This window comes from Delphinapterus leucas, chromosome 21, assembly GCF_059928025.1.
Source record: "Delphinapterus leucas isolate spDelLeu-1000000601 "Yukka" chromosome 21, BTC_Dleu_Yukka2, whole genome shotgun sequence".
NCBI lineage: Eukaryota > Metazoa > Chordata > Mammalia > Artiodactyla > Monodontidae > Delphinapterus > Delphinapterus leucas.
The window spans coordinates 15,657,282-15,669,737 of NC_143149.1; the positions used below are offsets into that span (position 1 = coordinate 15,657,282).

General features: G+C 39.0%; 1 non-coding gene across 1 annotated transcript; it reads right to left on the reverse strand.

Moving 5' to 3' along the window:
• Positions 1-2,599: 2,599 nt before the first annotated feature.
• Positions 2,600-2,706, reverse strand: LOC115803247 (U6 spliceosomal RNA). The gene has a single exon (XR_004023929.1). It is a non-coding gene; the product is annotated as a U6 spliceosomal RNA (small nuclear RNA).
• Positions 2,707-12,456: the final 9,750 nt, after the last annotated feature.

Here is a 12,456-nt window from a genome sequence, read left to right on the forward strand (position 1 = left end):
ATAAGCAGGACTTTAGGGTGCAGTCAGAAAGTGAACTTATTCATTCCTTCCTCCCACTACACTATTTCTTTAAATCTCTTCAATCAGCCATTTTTCTTCTGTCCCTTGAATTTTCATTCACATGACTTTTCTGATTGTTCACATATACCAAAGATGTACCCCAATCACTTTTAGATAGAAAGTCTCATTTCAGTAACTGTGGAATCCAGTCCAGTGTAGAAATCAGTGCTGCAAATTCATACCAAATGAAAGCTTCTCATCTCTACCAGCTTGTTTTGCTTCAGACCTGAAGCTGATGGTAGGATGAGAAAGGCATATATCCATTCCTTAATTTTCCCAATGGGCCCTTTTACCCTCTTACCCACTCACACAGCAGAATTAGAAGGAATGGAGAGGAGAAAGGAGGGTGAGAAGCAGGGAAGGTCTTACTGCTTGGCTTTTATGGGACCTGGTGTGAGTTTATTCTGGCTGTGCAGATTTAAAGCTCTCTCCCATGGTTATTTTCATGGGTTTCATGCATATTCCCCTCTTGACCCTCTGAACACAGATCCTTCAACTCAGAACCTTGCCTCTCATTCTGTTGGCTGCACTGCAGTTTCTGCATCAGAAAGTTCATTTCCAGTTTCTTTCTGCTGAGAACGTCTCATTTTTGCAGAATCTCTTTTGGGCAGGAAACTGGACAAGCTAGTGTAGCTACACAGGTTCCACATCTAGGTGCTGGGGGATAGATAGACAACTTTAACTGTACTCATGAGTAGTACCATTCCTCCTCAAGCTTGTCTTCCAGAGGCTACTATAGTTAGTCTCATGCTTTTAGACTGTTCCTTAAGTATAAGTCACCAGCTCTTAGTGTCACATCAGCTTTAGGAAACATATATTGTGCGCTCTCCAACAGGGCTTATTTATTGAGGTCCCTTTATTAAGCTAAGAGGAGAGGAAAGCAACCCTGACAACTTTCCAAAGAAATACTCTAATTTTCAACTCATAGCCTCTTCAACTTTAATGTATTTTCAAATTTGAGAAAGGGTTATAAAACCAGTTGCCAACAAGGTCTTCTTCAAGCACTCTCAAGCACTCTGTGGGCAGCTAGCACCTTCCTTTGGGTTGTGGGGAGTAATTCACTGCTGTTGTTTTGGGGCTTCAGTGGAAAACGAGACAGAAAATTTCATTTAAATATTCTGTTACAATGGTGTCATTCACTTCCTTTTCTGTCTTATTTACTTTTTCCTACTCCATCTGTTAATTTCTAAGAGAGTCTAACTTTGTTCATGATTTTATATATATATTATATGTAATATATATACTTGTGTTTTCTATTTCAAATATCAGCAAAATGCTAATCACATAACCTATGTGTTACCATTTCTGTACATAATTACATGCCATTACTTTGTTAGTTGTTTGAATAAATGTATCTTAAATCTCTTTAACTAAACCCCAAGCTCTTTGAAGCATAAACCTTGTCTTGTGTGACACTTGTGCTATAAAAATTTGGAGGAAAAATAAATTGAGTGAATCATTCTTTCATAAAACTGTTATGGAATAAAAATATTGTAGCTTAATGAAAACAACATTCACTTGGAGTTACTACGCTGGAGTTTGACCTCCAAATAGTGCTGTTCGATTAACATCAATTAGGTCTGTGGGTTTTGGCAAGTCATCTTCTTCTCTAGACCTTAATCTCATTTTTAAATGAGGCGATTTGCTCAGATTATCTCTAAAGTTTCCTCACTTTTAAAATTATGTTACTTTTGAAAAATAAAGTCTGTTTCAGAAAAAAAAAAAATCTCAAAATCCAAATTTGCTCAAATAAAAAAGGGAATAAGTTAAAGCATCATTTCAAGTCTTATTCATAAAAACCTCTAATAAATTTATTTCCTTTTTTATATTTGAGTGTGTTTTCCATATGTTTGAATTTACTGTGTACAGGTTAGATTGTGAGATGATTCATCCCTGGGACAATTCAGTGTCTTAAGGTGTGGTCTTGATAATTGGCCTATTGAAATTTGACTCTTAGTAATGTGTCAAGTAAATACTTTAATAATATGATTTTTAAATTCCAAATAATTAATATTAGATGAATACAGCAAAAAGCTCTTAGAAATAAATCACATTGGACCACTTTTAAGAAATACTCTTAAATCAACTTCAGACATGAGTTCTTATAGCTTAGCCACCAAAATAATAAGCGCTTTATCAAACCTCTCTCTTCATAATTTGCACTCTTCTAAGAATTATTGGCCTCTAACAACATTCTCAAAGAGCTACCAGGCAGGCTATTAAAATGCAAACTATGGCAAATGTACTCAGAATATAAAACAAATTGTCACTGTTTGTTTACATCCATTTGCACAATGCATTTATTTTATTTTATAAATAACTGATAGATTAGTGGAAAGAATACTTAACCTGTCATGATTCTGAAGAAAAGGGAAGTGTACCTTTAATAATCTCAGAGGAAAATATTTCCCGGAGATTGTGAGTATCTAACATATTGTGCTATCAAAAGAAATGATTTTATTTTACATTCTTTTTTTTTAACATCTTTATTGGAGTATAATTGCTTTACAATGGTGTGTTAGTTTCTGCTTTATAACCAAAAAATATGGAACGCTTCACGAATTTGCGTGTCATCCTTGTACAGGGGCCATGCTAATCTTCTCTGTATCGTTCCAGTTTTAGTATATGTGCTGCTGAAGCGAGCACTTATTTTACATTCTTATTTGACATTTATTTGGGGTTTATTCAAGAATTCTTTGAAAAACTGCTGGCATATTTGGACCTTTAAATACATTTAAGTAATGTTTGAAGTGATCGTTGTAGGAAATAGTTCATGTTTTAGATCCAGTTGGGATCAGGGAAGGTTTTCCTGAAGGGAAGACATGAGAACAGAAACTCAAAAGAAGTAAAGGAGTTTTCATGTGGACATTCAGGAGAAAAGCATTCTTGACCTCTGCATGAGAAAAAGGTGTGGGGAGACTCTGAAGTGGGTCTGTGTCACGTGAACTCAAGTAACAGCAAGGAGACCAGTGTCACAGGGGCAGAGGAGCAGAGGAGAAATTTGAAGAGACAGCCAGAGGCCACATTTTTAAAGTTTTGAGGGCATGGTTAGATTTGGATGAACAATGAGAGGCCACTGGAGAACTTTAAGGAAAGGAGTGACAAGGCCCCTTTTGCTGCTATAGGGGATGAAGGGTAAGAGCAGGGAGAGATATTAGGGTCGAGTACCCATGAAGCATTTGTGTCAGCTGGGGGCTTCTGAGACACAAATGCCAAGCAGGATTAGGTGTTGCAAGACCTAGCTAAGTAACTGTGAAGGATTAAAGGACAGGGAGCAAGGCAGGCAGGGAGAGCCTTCAGACAGCAATGCAAATGGAGACCTATGAAAGGAGAGGGAAGATCAGACTGCAGCATGGGTCTGAGGAAGTATTGGCCAGCCCAGTGGGGGTCCCTTAGTAAAAGTTGCTCTTTAGAGGAATCCTATGTCGAGCAAGAGTGAACCTCTTCTAGTTCCCCTTGCCCTGCTACTGAGCCAGTCGTTGGAAGAGCCCGGGGAAAAGTGGCCTTGGAGACAGAAAAGCGTGGCAGCTGGTAGCTGTCAATCACTGTGCTCCTTGAAGGGAGATCTGATCAGGGCACCTTCATGGCCACCACAGTGTGGGTGGTTTGGATTAGTGGTAGTTGTGGTAGTTGTGGAGGTGGTGAGATTTGGTTAGAGTTCTAACATATTTTGAGGAAAGCAACAGTAAAATTTACTAAAGGATAGGATGTAAGGTGTGAGAAATTTTTGACTTGAGGTATTGGACAAATTATGACAGTTCCTGAAATAGAAAATATTTGGAAGAAATGGGTTGCAAAGTCAGGGAACTAGCAGGATGGTGGGGAAAGAAAACAGTTTTTTGTTTGTTTGTTTTTTGCGGTACGCGGGCCTCTCACTGTTGTGGCCTCTCCCGTTGCGGAGCACAGGCTCCGGACGCGCAGGCTCAGCGGCCATGGCTCACGGGCCCAGCCGCTCCGTGGCATGTGGGATCTTCCCGGACTGGGTCACGAACCCGTGTCCCCTACATCGGCAGGCGGACTCTCAACCACCGCGCCACCAGGGAAGCCCAAGAAAACAGTTTTGTACATGTTAAACCTGAGATGATTAATAAGCATTCAAGTAGATTTGTTAAAATAGGTAGCTGGATAAACTTCACAGGGCTGTGGGTATTAATTTAGGAGCCATAGGTGGGTAAATGGCTTATAGAGTTATAAAGGTTTTCTAGATGGTGAGCACAGCTGGAGAAGAGAAAATGGTAATTCATGAGTCCTGGGTGCTTTACAAGATCTAGAAACTGGAATAAGGAAAAGGATCTAGCAAGATAGCAGAAAGAGCCAGGTTGGAGTAATAAGTAGTATATATAAGAAGTGAGGCTCTGACTCAGAGATCGAGCCATGCAGATGAAGAGGAAAGGACAGATTTGAGAAATATCCATCCAGGATAGTCAAGTAAAGGAAAGACTTCAAGAAGGAGGGAATGGTCAGTTGTTTTAAATACTGAGGAGAGGCTGAAAGGATGATGACCTCTGATGAATCAGTGGGTTTAGCTCTATGGGGGTCAGTGATGACATTGACAAAAGTGGTTTCAGTGGAATGCTGGATGAAAGCCTTATTGACAAGAATATAAGAGAGAATGAGAAGAAGGAAGTGGAGACAGTGAGCATAGAAACTGTTTTGAGGAAATCTGCTATAACAGGGAATCAGAAACGGGAAATTGGGATTGTCCTGCCAAGGGAGAGGTTTTTGTTTTAAGATGGGTGATATTATGGCCTGTTTAGATGCTTCTAGGAATGATCTATTAGAGCATATTTTATGGTCCAGAAGAAAAAAGGGGAAAACTACCTGAGCAGGATTCTTGAATATTTGAGAGGGATCCAGAACATAAGTGAGACCAGTTTGGCCTTGGAAACAACAAAGGTCATTCATCTATTTTAAGGAAAGTGTACAGGTCAGATGCAGTTAAACTGATTTATTTGGTGTTAGAAGTTTGTAGAAGTTCTCTTCTGAGTGCTTTTAAATTTCTCAGTGACATAAAGATCAAAGTCATTATTAGAGAAAGAGCTGTAAAGTAGGCATGTTGGAGGTTTGAGGAAGAAAGGTATGAAAGTCATTTAGGAGGGAAGGACAGTAATTTTGATAAATAAATTTAATACTATTGTTGGGCAGTCCTGGGTATCCTCTTGAAGTTTATTTCCTCACATTTAATGTGAGACCAGACAGCGTATGTAGTGTTTTTCTCCATTCATTTCCAGTTACTTGGATGTTGACAAGTAATTGGCATAGGTTGTATTTAATTATTGTTGTGATTTTGCTAAGCATATATGACATAGGAAAAGGGGCAAGGAAATTGAGAGTAAAGTAAGGGAGTAATTATGATGGGTATGAGATTTAAGCTGGGTTGTGAAAGAATTGAGAGCATGAGAATAGGATAAATGGAATGTGGGTTTGCAGATTCAAAATATTAAAATGGGGGTGGGGATGGAAAGTGAGACAGACAGCAAGAAATTGTTCAGGGAGTGGGATTCTTCCTATTAAGATCATGGAGGAGATGGAGTGAGTTTGGGGTATGCAAAACGTCTAGGAAATGATCGTGGAAGATAACGTGGAAGGCTAGAGTAGTGGAATAAAGGAGGACAAAAACCGAGTGTCCTGGATATTGATAAGATTGTCTACATGGATAGAGAAATCACCAAGAAGAGTGCTAGTGAGAAAAATAGCAGGCCAGTGGCTAAAATTATCTATGATTAAGAGGATTATAAAAGACTGAGGAGTGTGACAGAAGGTCTAGTCTCAGGTCATGAGCTTGAAGGAATCAGAGCTTTTAAACAGAGACCAGAGAAAATGGTCTTGAGGTGCCCAACAGTGCATAGGATGTCAGAGGGAAAAGCACTCATCTGTTGAGGGTGTATTGGTTTCCTAGAACTACTGTAGCACATTACCACCAACTAAGTGGCTTAAAACAACAGAGGTTTATTCTCGCACAATTCTTGAGGCCTGAGGTCTGAAATCAGTATGAAGGACAAAATCAAGGTGTGAGTAGAGCCACACTCCCTCCAGTGGCTCAGGGGAGAATCTGTTTCTTGCCTCTTCCAGCTTCTGGTGACTTCCAGCATTCCTTGGCTTGTGGCCACATCCCTCGAATCCTTGAGGTCATCATTCTGATCTCTGTATGCCCCATCTTCATACTGTCTTCTCTATTTGTGGTAAAATTTCCCTCTGTCTCCCTCTTAAAAAGACATACGTGATTGCACTTAGGGCCCATCTGGAGAATTCAGTATAATCGCCCCATCTCAAAATTTTTAACTTAACATCTGCAAAGACTTTTTTTCCCTCTGTAGGTTATGTTCACCTGTAAAGGAAGATGAACAGTCACCTAAAATGTGTCTCCAGTGTCCAAGACTGATGACGCCACACGCAAACCAAGAGGATATGAAAAGATCCACTATTTTTACAGTTGAAGTTTCTGAGAAGGGCAGGTAGGACTCTCAAGTAGGTCTGAAATGGCCTGAAAAGCAAGGGAAGGAGACAGGCCTGAGTTTCTCTTGTGGTTAGGGGGTGGGGCCAGGGTTGAGTGAAAATTTCTTTGTGCAAGAAGGGGATCGTGTGATGTGACTTTCCCACCAACGCCAACAGAGGGAGCGTTCATTCTGCCTTATCAGATTTTCCAGGTGTGGGTACAAGTGAAGAATGAGGGGTGATGCTTGATAACTGTCAGCAGTCAAGCATCCAGAAATGAGGTCAGACTCCTTGTTACCATGCCAGGTAGCATTCCCAGGTTCCAGAGATTAGGGTGTAGATGTGGTGTAGGGGTTGGGGGAGGGGCATGGGTTATGCTACATAAACATTGTACTCTAGTGACTATCTAGATTCAGGTACAATCAGAAATTGAAGGAAATGTTACAGAAGTTAATCCTATAGGAGGTTTTTAATGAGCCGAAATCAATTTGCCTATTCTGTCGGTTTTGTTCATTGCTTTGTTCCCAACTTCGACAACAGTTCCTGGAATATATTTGGCATTCAATACATATTTTCTGAATGAATGAATGGATGAAAAATGGACATCATCTCTGATAAGCAGAAATCGTTAGAAAATAACAGCAGAAGGTTGGACTTAAAGTTTAGGCATTTTCACAAAGTACATACACATTATTATTTTTTAAATGTTGTATAGTGGAAGGACGAAAGTTTGGAGCTGGCGAATTACTTTGTGGAATTGGGTTATATTCTCACCCATATACTGACCCAAGGAATGAACTCTGATGACCAGATCGAGAATTCTGAGGCAGAACACCCTGCTTCTACCTGACATAGCTGTGTTTTGTTTATCTTACCATTTTCTGTCCTCAAGTCTCCACACAGATGGTCTTCTGGCCAACTACTGTGTTGTAGATTGCTGCTCTGGCTTCCTAACCACTGAACACTTAATAGATAAGTATCACACACAAAAAGTCTCCCCAGGTGTAGTGTGGAAAGGAAAGCTGATTTTAAAAAGCAATTAAGACATTACATGAAAGACACACACACACACACACACGCACGCACACACACACACACACACACGCACACACACACACACACACACCCCGAGATATAATATCACAGGGGCTCTAGCTAGAAGGTATTGGACCCCTGAAAGGTTAGGGGAAGAGAAAGATAATCATAACAATAAAGTAAAACCAAAGATGTTTCTTGCACATTCTCTTTTTATCCTCTAGAGATTAATTACAACAAAATATAGCCCCTGTGTCTTCATGTTTTCTCACAGTGGGCAGCCATTTGCCAGATGACTCATTTCCAAGATGTTCCACTCTATTTCTTTCCTCTTCAGAAACATCCAGGAAATGATGGCTCAATTGCCCTTAGCCAATCTTTTTAGCCATTCCTATGCCTTGTGAGATAGCCCATCTTGAATTCTTCTTGTTCAATGGCTGCTAAACAAAAAAGTAAGCTAGGGAACAAACATGTCATCTCAGCTGTCCTTCCCCACGCATTCAGGGATATAAGCAGTTCATTTCATCATACAGGGTGGGTGCGTTGCCAATGAGAAGGTGTCCATTACCTCTGTCTTGTTCTTCTGTCCTGCACATCATGATACCATTATTTGACTCCTTTAAATCTGATGAAAGGAGAAGGTCTGAGAGACTTGTATAGAGGCTTCAGTTCTATTGCTTGGCATGATACACGGTGATAGTTTCGGTTTTTGTCCTCCTGTCAGTGTGTCAGTATCTTCCTCAGGTGAGTGACTTAGCCTCCAGGGCAGGCCCCGGACCTTGGCCAGAGTTTCTAGAGAGAAATCTGCTCTAGGGCTTGCTCACGGGCTCAGAAAATCTTTCAGAGCCTTCAAGGTTTCAGTTTTCTTTAGTCCTGTTCTGCCCTCTCTTAGTTCCACATGATTCTGGATCTTCCTGGTTTGCATTATTGGTTTTCCCTTTTCATTTTGTCCTGCTCTGGGCTCTCTATTTGTGACAGCATGGGGTTGTCTGAGCCCCAGTGCTGAGTCTTACATCCTGATCCCTTTATATGTTTGGCATTGTGAATCCCTGGGGTGAAACAGGGACAGTGTTTCTCTGCAACTGCAGATTGAAGAGTAGCAGTCATGAGGGAAACGATGCCGCACAGGCCCTTTCAGAGAAGGAACAGTGTTGATCCAATCACAGCATCTGAGAATTAACAGCCCCCGCAGTGTAATCCTTTGTAGACAATGCTTACAAATATCTACTCTTTTATTACTGTGTAGTAAAGCAAAGTCACTATGAATGGCCATTTCCCAATTTAAAATGTCCTGTTTTGCTTGGTCTTCTGTGGTACTTTGGCCACTGGTTATGTACAAGGATTTCAGCTATTCTATTTTCAAACAACCATGGTCTTTTAGATCTAACTATCAATTTAATGGCGCCAGTGACCATCAAAACAAGGAAAATTACAGAGTAAGTCTGTCTTTCTTTCAGAAAGGGAATCATTTTGCATTCATTGTGGTACTGGGCATAGTCTTTTCCCCCAACACTTCTGTAACCATCATTTCACACAAGAGGGCGAACCAGGAATGCAAAGGCCATTTTATTTTCAGTGTCTTGCTTCAAGTAGGGAAACTTTCTATAGCGTCATTTTTAGTACAGAGTGAACCAAGTAGAAAAGAATAGCTTTCCATAAAGAGAAAAAAGAGAGGAAGCCTTACAATGGTGATGAATGATGTGCCCGTGGAAAAGGAGTAGACACACAAGCACCCAGGAGCGTTTATACCTCGGAGCTGTGTGAGGCTTTCATTTGCTGGAGTTCAAAGCACTTCAGAATAGTACTTTTATGGAATAAGGAGAAAGGTAGCATGAAGGAAAAAATTAAGGAAATAAAATGTTACTTGATTCAACTGTATATTTTAAGGGGAAAAATTATGATTGAATCGTACCAATGGAAGTTTGGTTTAAAAATCCATTACCTAAGATGGATGAACATTTTCAGGGCCCCAAACTATGTGGTAGCAGGACAAAACAAAACAAAACAACTAATTGTACCAAAAAGGATGAACGCTTATATTGTTGTCATTAGTTATTAGGTGCCTTTTAACCTAGAAAGGAACTAAACTTGATTTCAAAAATAGCTTCATAACAAAGTTTTAGAGACTACAAATTTGAAGTTTGAATAGGCAGAATGAAACTATTCAACTACTCTCCCTGTAGTGTAAAAGCTCAATAGACATTTACTGCATTCCAGTCTTCTAACTGATACTCTTCTAGGTCCTAGAAATCCAAAGATAAATAAAAATATGGTACTTGACTCTGAAATGGTTCCAATGAATAGAAGTGACAGACACATAAACACATATGTGACGTATAAACAGTATTTTTCATAGCATGGGGTATGTGTTGTGACAGCGATATTCATAGGTGGCTTTATGAGCAGAGAGATGCACTTATTTCAGCCTGTCATGAGCATTCAGAAGAGCGTTCCTGAAGGAGATGGTCGTTGAATGTGGTTTTGAAGGAGACTGAGTCTGATACATGAAGACAAGTGAAAAGAGTGTTTCTGACATACGGCAATGTAAGCAAATATAAAGAAAGATGAAATAGCACAATATATAATCAAGGATTAAAAACAAGCCACTGTTACTAGTTTGTGAAGCTCATTGGGGGAGTGGTAGGAAACTGCAGCTGGAGCTTGCTTTGTATGCCATGCTAAGGAACTCAGATTTTATCCTCCTTGATGCTACTTGCCTCCAGACATTTTTGATTACACATCCATTTTAGTAAAACTTTTCTGAACAGTCACCTCTAGTATATCTACATGTATTTATAAATTTCATACATGTTCTGTTGTCTGTGTATTATATATTAGTAATTTATTTCATTTTGTGGGATAAAATAAAAATATGTGAAGTTTCTAATATTTTCTTCTACATCCCAATTGTCTTTTCAGTCCCCTTGAGGACAGTCATCTAGGTTGTTTACAGGTTTTTTGCGGGAGGGGGCGGGGAGGGAGTGAGGTGGTCCGATTTGCCTTTTCTGTCATTCATTCTGTTCATGTGTGGAGGATGGAGTTGCGATAAACAGGGTTGACGAAAGGAAGGCTAATAGCCAAGGTATTACAATAGAGCAAGCAAGAGAAAGTGAGGCTCTGACTCAGAGCAGTTGTGGAGATGAAAAGAAGGTAGATGTGAGAAATATTTTGGTGTTGGAATTGACAAGTCCTGCCCATTGAATGGGGGTGAGGAGTGGGTCTGAGAGGTAAGGGTAGAGGGATGGGAGAAGGAAATGAGTAAATTTTGTTTGCGTGACCAAAAGAATATTGGTGATGTTGAATGAGACAGAGAATTCCGTGGATAAGCAGATTCAGGGGTAAGAAATTGAACTTACTTTCATAGAGATTTGTTTCCTTTCAATTTTCTCTATCCACAATCTTCCAAAATTTGTTGTTTTTGTACTAAACAACCTGTATCATCCTCCTTTCTTTCAATGTGAATACATTGTCTTTCTCTTGCAATCCAAGAGCCTCTTTTCCAAATGCCTTCTTGTTATTTATAATACGTCTTTTATTCTAGTATTATAGATGAATTATTTTCCCTAATATACTATTTTAAGTCAGCACAGGCTCTGTTACTGTTTAGAAATAAATGACCTCATAGTTTTCGTGGCTTACTATAAATAAATTTACTTTTTGCTCATGTAATTTCACTTTATTTCATGTGCTTTTATCCCAATGTACATTTCAAAGTGGGTCCCAGACCAAAATGACCATTCAAGTGCAAGTGATTTATTTTATAGGTGATCCCAAGAGAATAAGAAAGTGAGACAGGGAAGAATAAAAAAGCCACAGAGCCTCCATTTTCAAGCGAGTTATCACTATGGACAACTGGAGTTTAATCTTCCTGTGGAACTCTAGATGCCAGAGTGAAATATGCACCTGAGTACTCCCACCCAAGGCTCAAGGGAGTTGTGATAATCATAAATCAATTTCCATCAGCCATTGGTTGAGGCTGCACGGTTGCACATATTCTCCAGTATTTTAGGTCTAGAGGGAAAGTGGCCAGAATAGCTTCAGAGTCAGAGAAAAGCCTGCACGGAAAAAATTCATGTGCTGGCATTTGTAAGTCGGAGAGGACTACGTTGATGTGGTGAGGGTAAAGGGATATGGAGATAAACCCACTAAATCCATCAAGGAGTAAGCAAGAAATGAACAAAGAAATAGGAGAAAAAAATGTTGAGATAATTTAATAATTTTATTTTACCACTATTTCCTCCAAAATTTGGCTAATGCCTCCTTCTGTCATCTACTTGTGATAGCTAATGTGGAAATTTTACAGCATGCATTAACTTGAATCACACATTTGTAGTTACCAGAACACATCTTACTTTTTATACCTCTGTGCTATTTCCCCATTTATCCCCAATTTCTCTGTGTATGAAATGACTCATTGTCAAGACCTACCTTAAATGAGATTTCCTTAAACTTTAGTCAAAATCAATCACTCTGTACTGGGTGCTCCTACAGAATTTTACCCATACTTTCATTTTGTCATCTTATCACATTATATTATAATTTACAATCTGCTTCTTAAAAAATTGTGAACATCCTCAAGATATGTATCATTTCTTACTCATTTTTACTTATCCTGCAATTGTTAATCAAAGAAGGTTTGCACACATAATAAGCAAATACATAAATAGTCACAACACTTATTCCCTTGCAGTTAAGAAAGCTAATCTTCACATTCTTCAATGTACTTTTGGAAATGTCTTAATAAATATTTTTTGTAAATATAGAGCATTATTATTATATATGTTAAGGAATTTATCATTATATAGTTAACATATAAAATCACTTATTTTATCAAACGAGCATGATTTTCAGAGTTATTTAAGAGAAAATTAATTTTCTTAACTTATTTTATATTGGAGTATAGTTGATTAAAAATGTGTTAGTTTC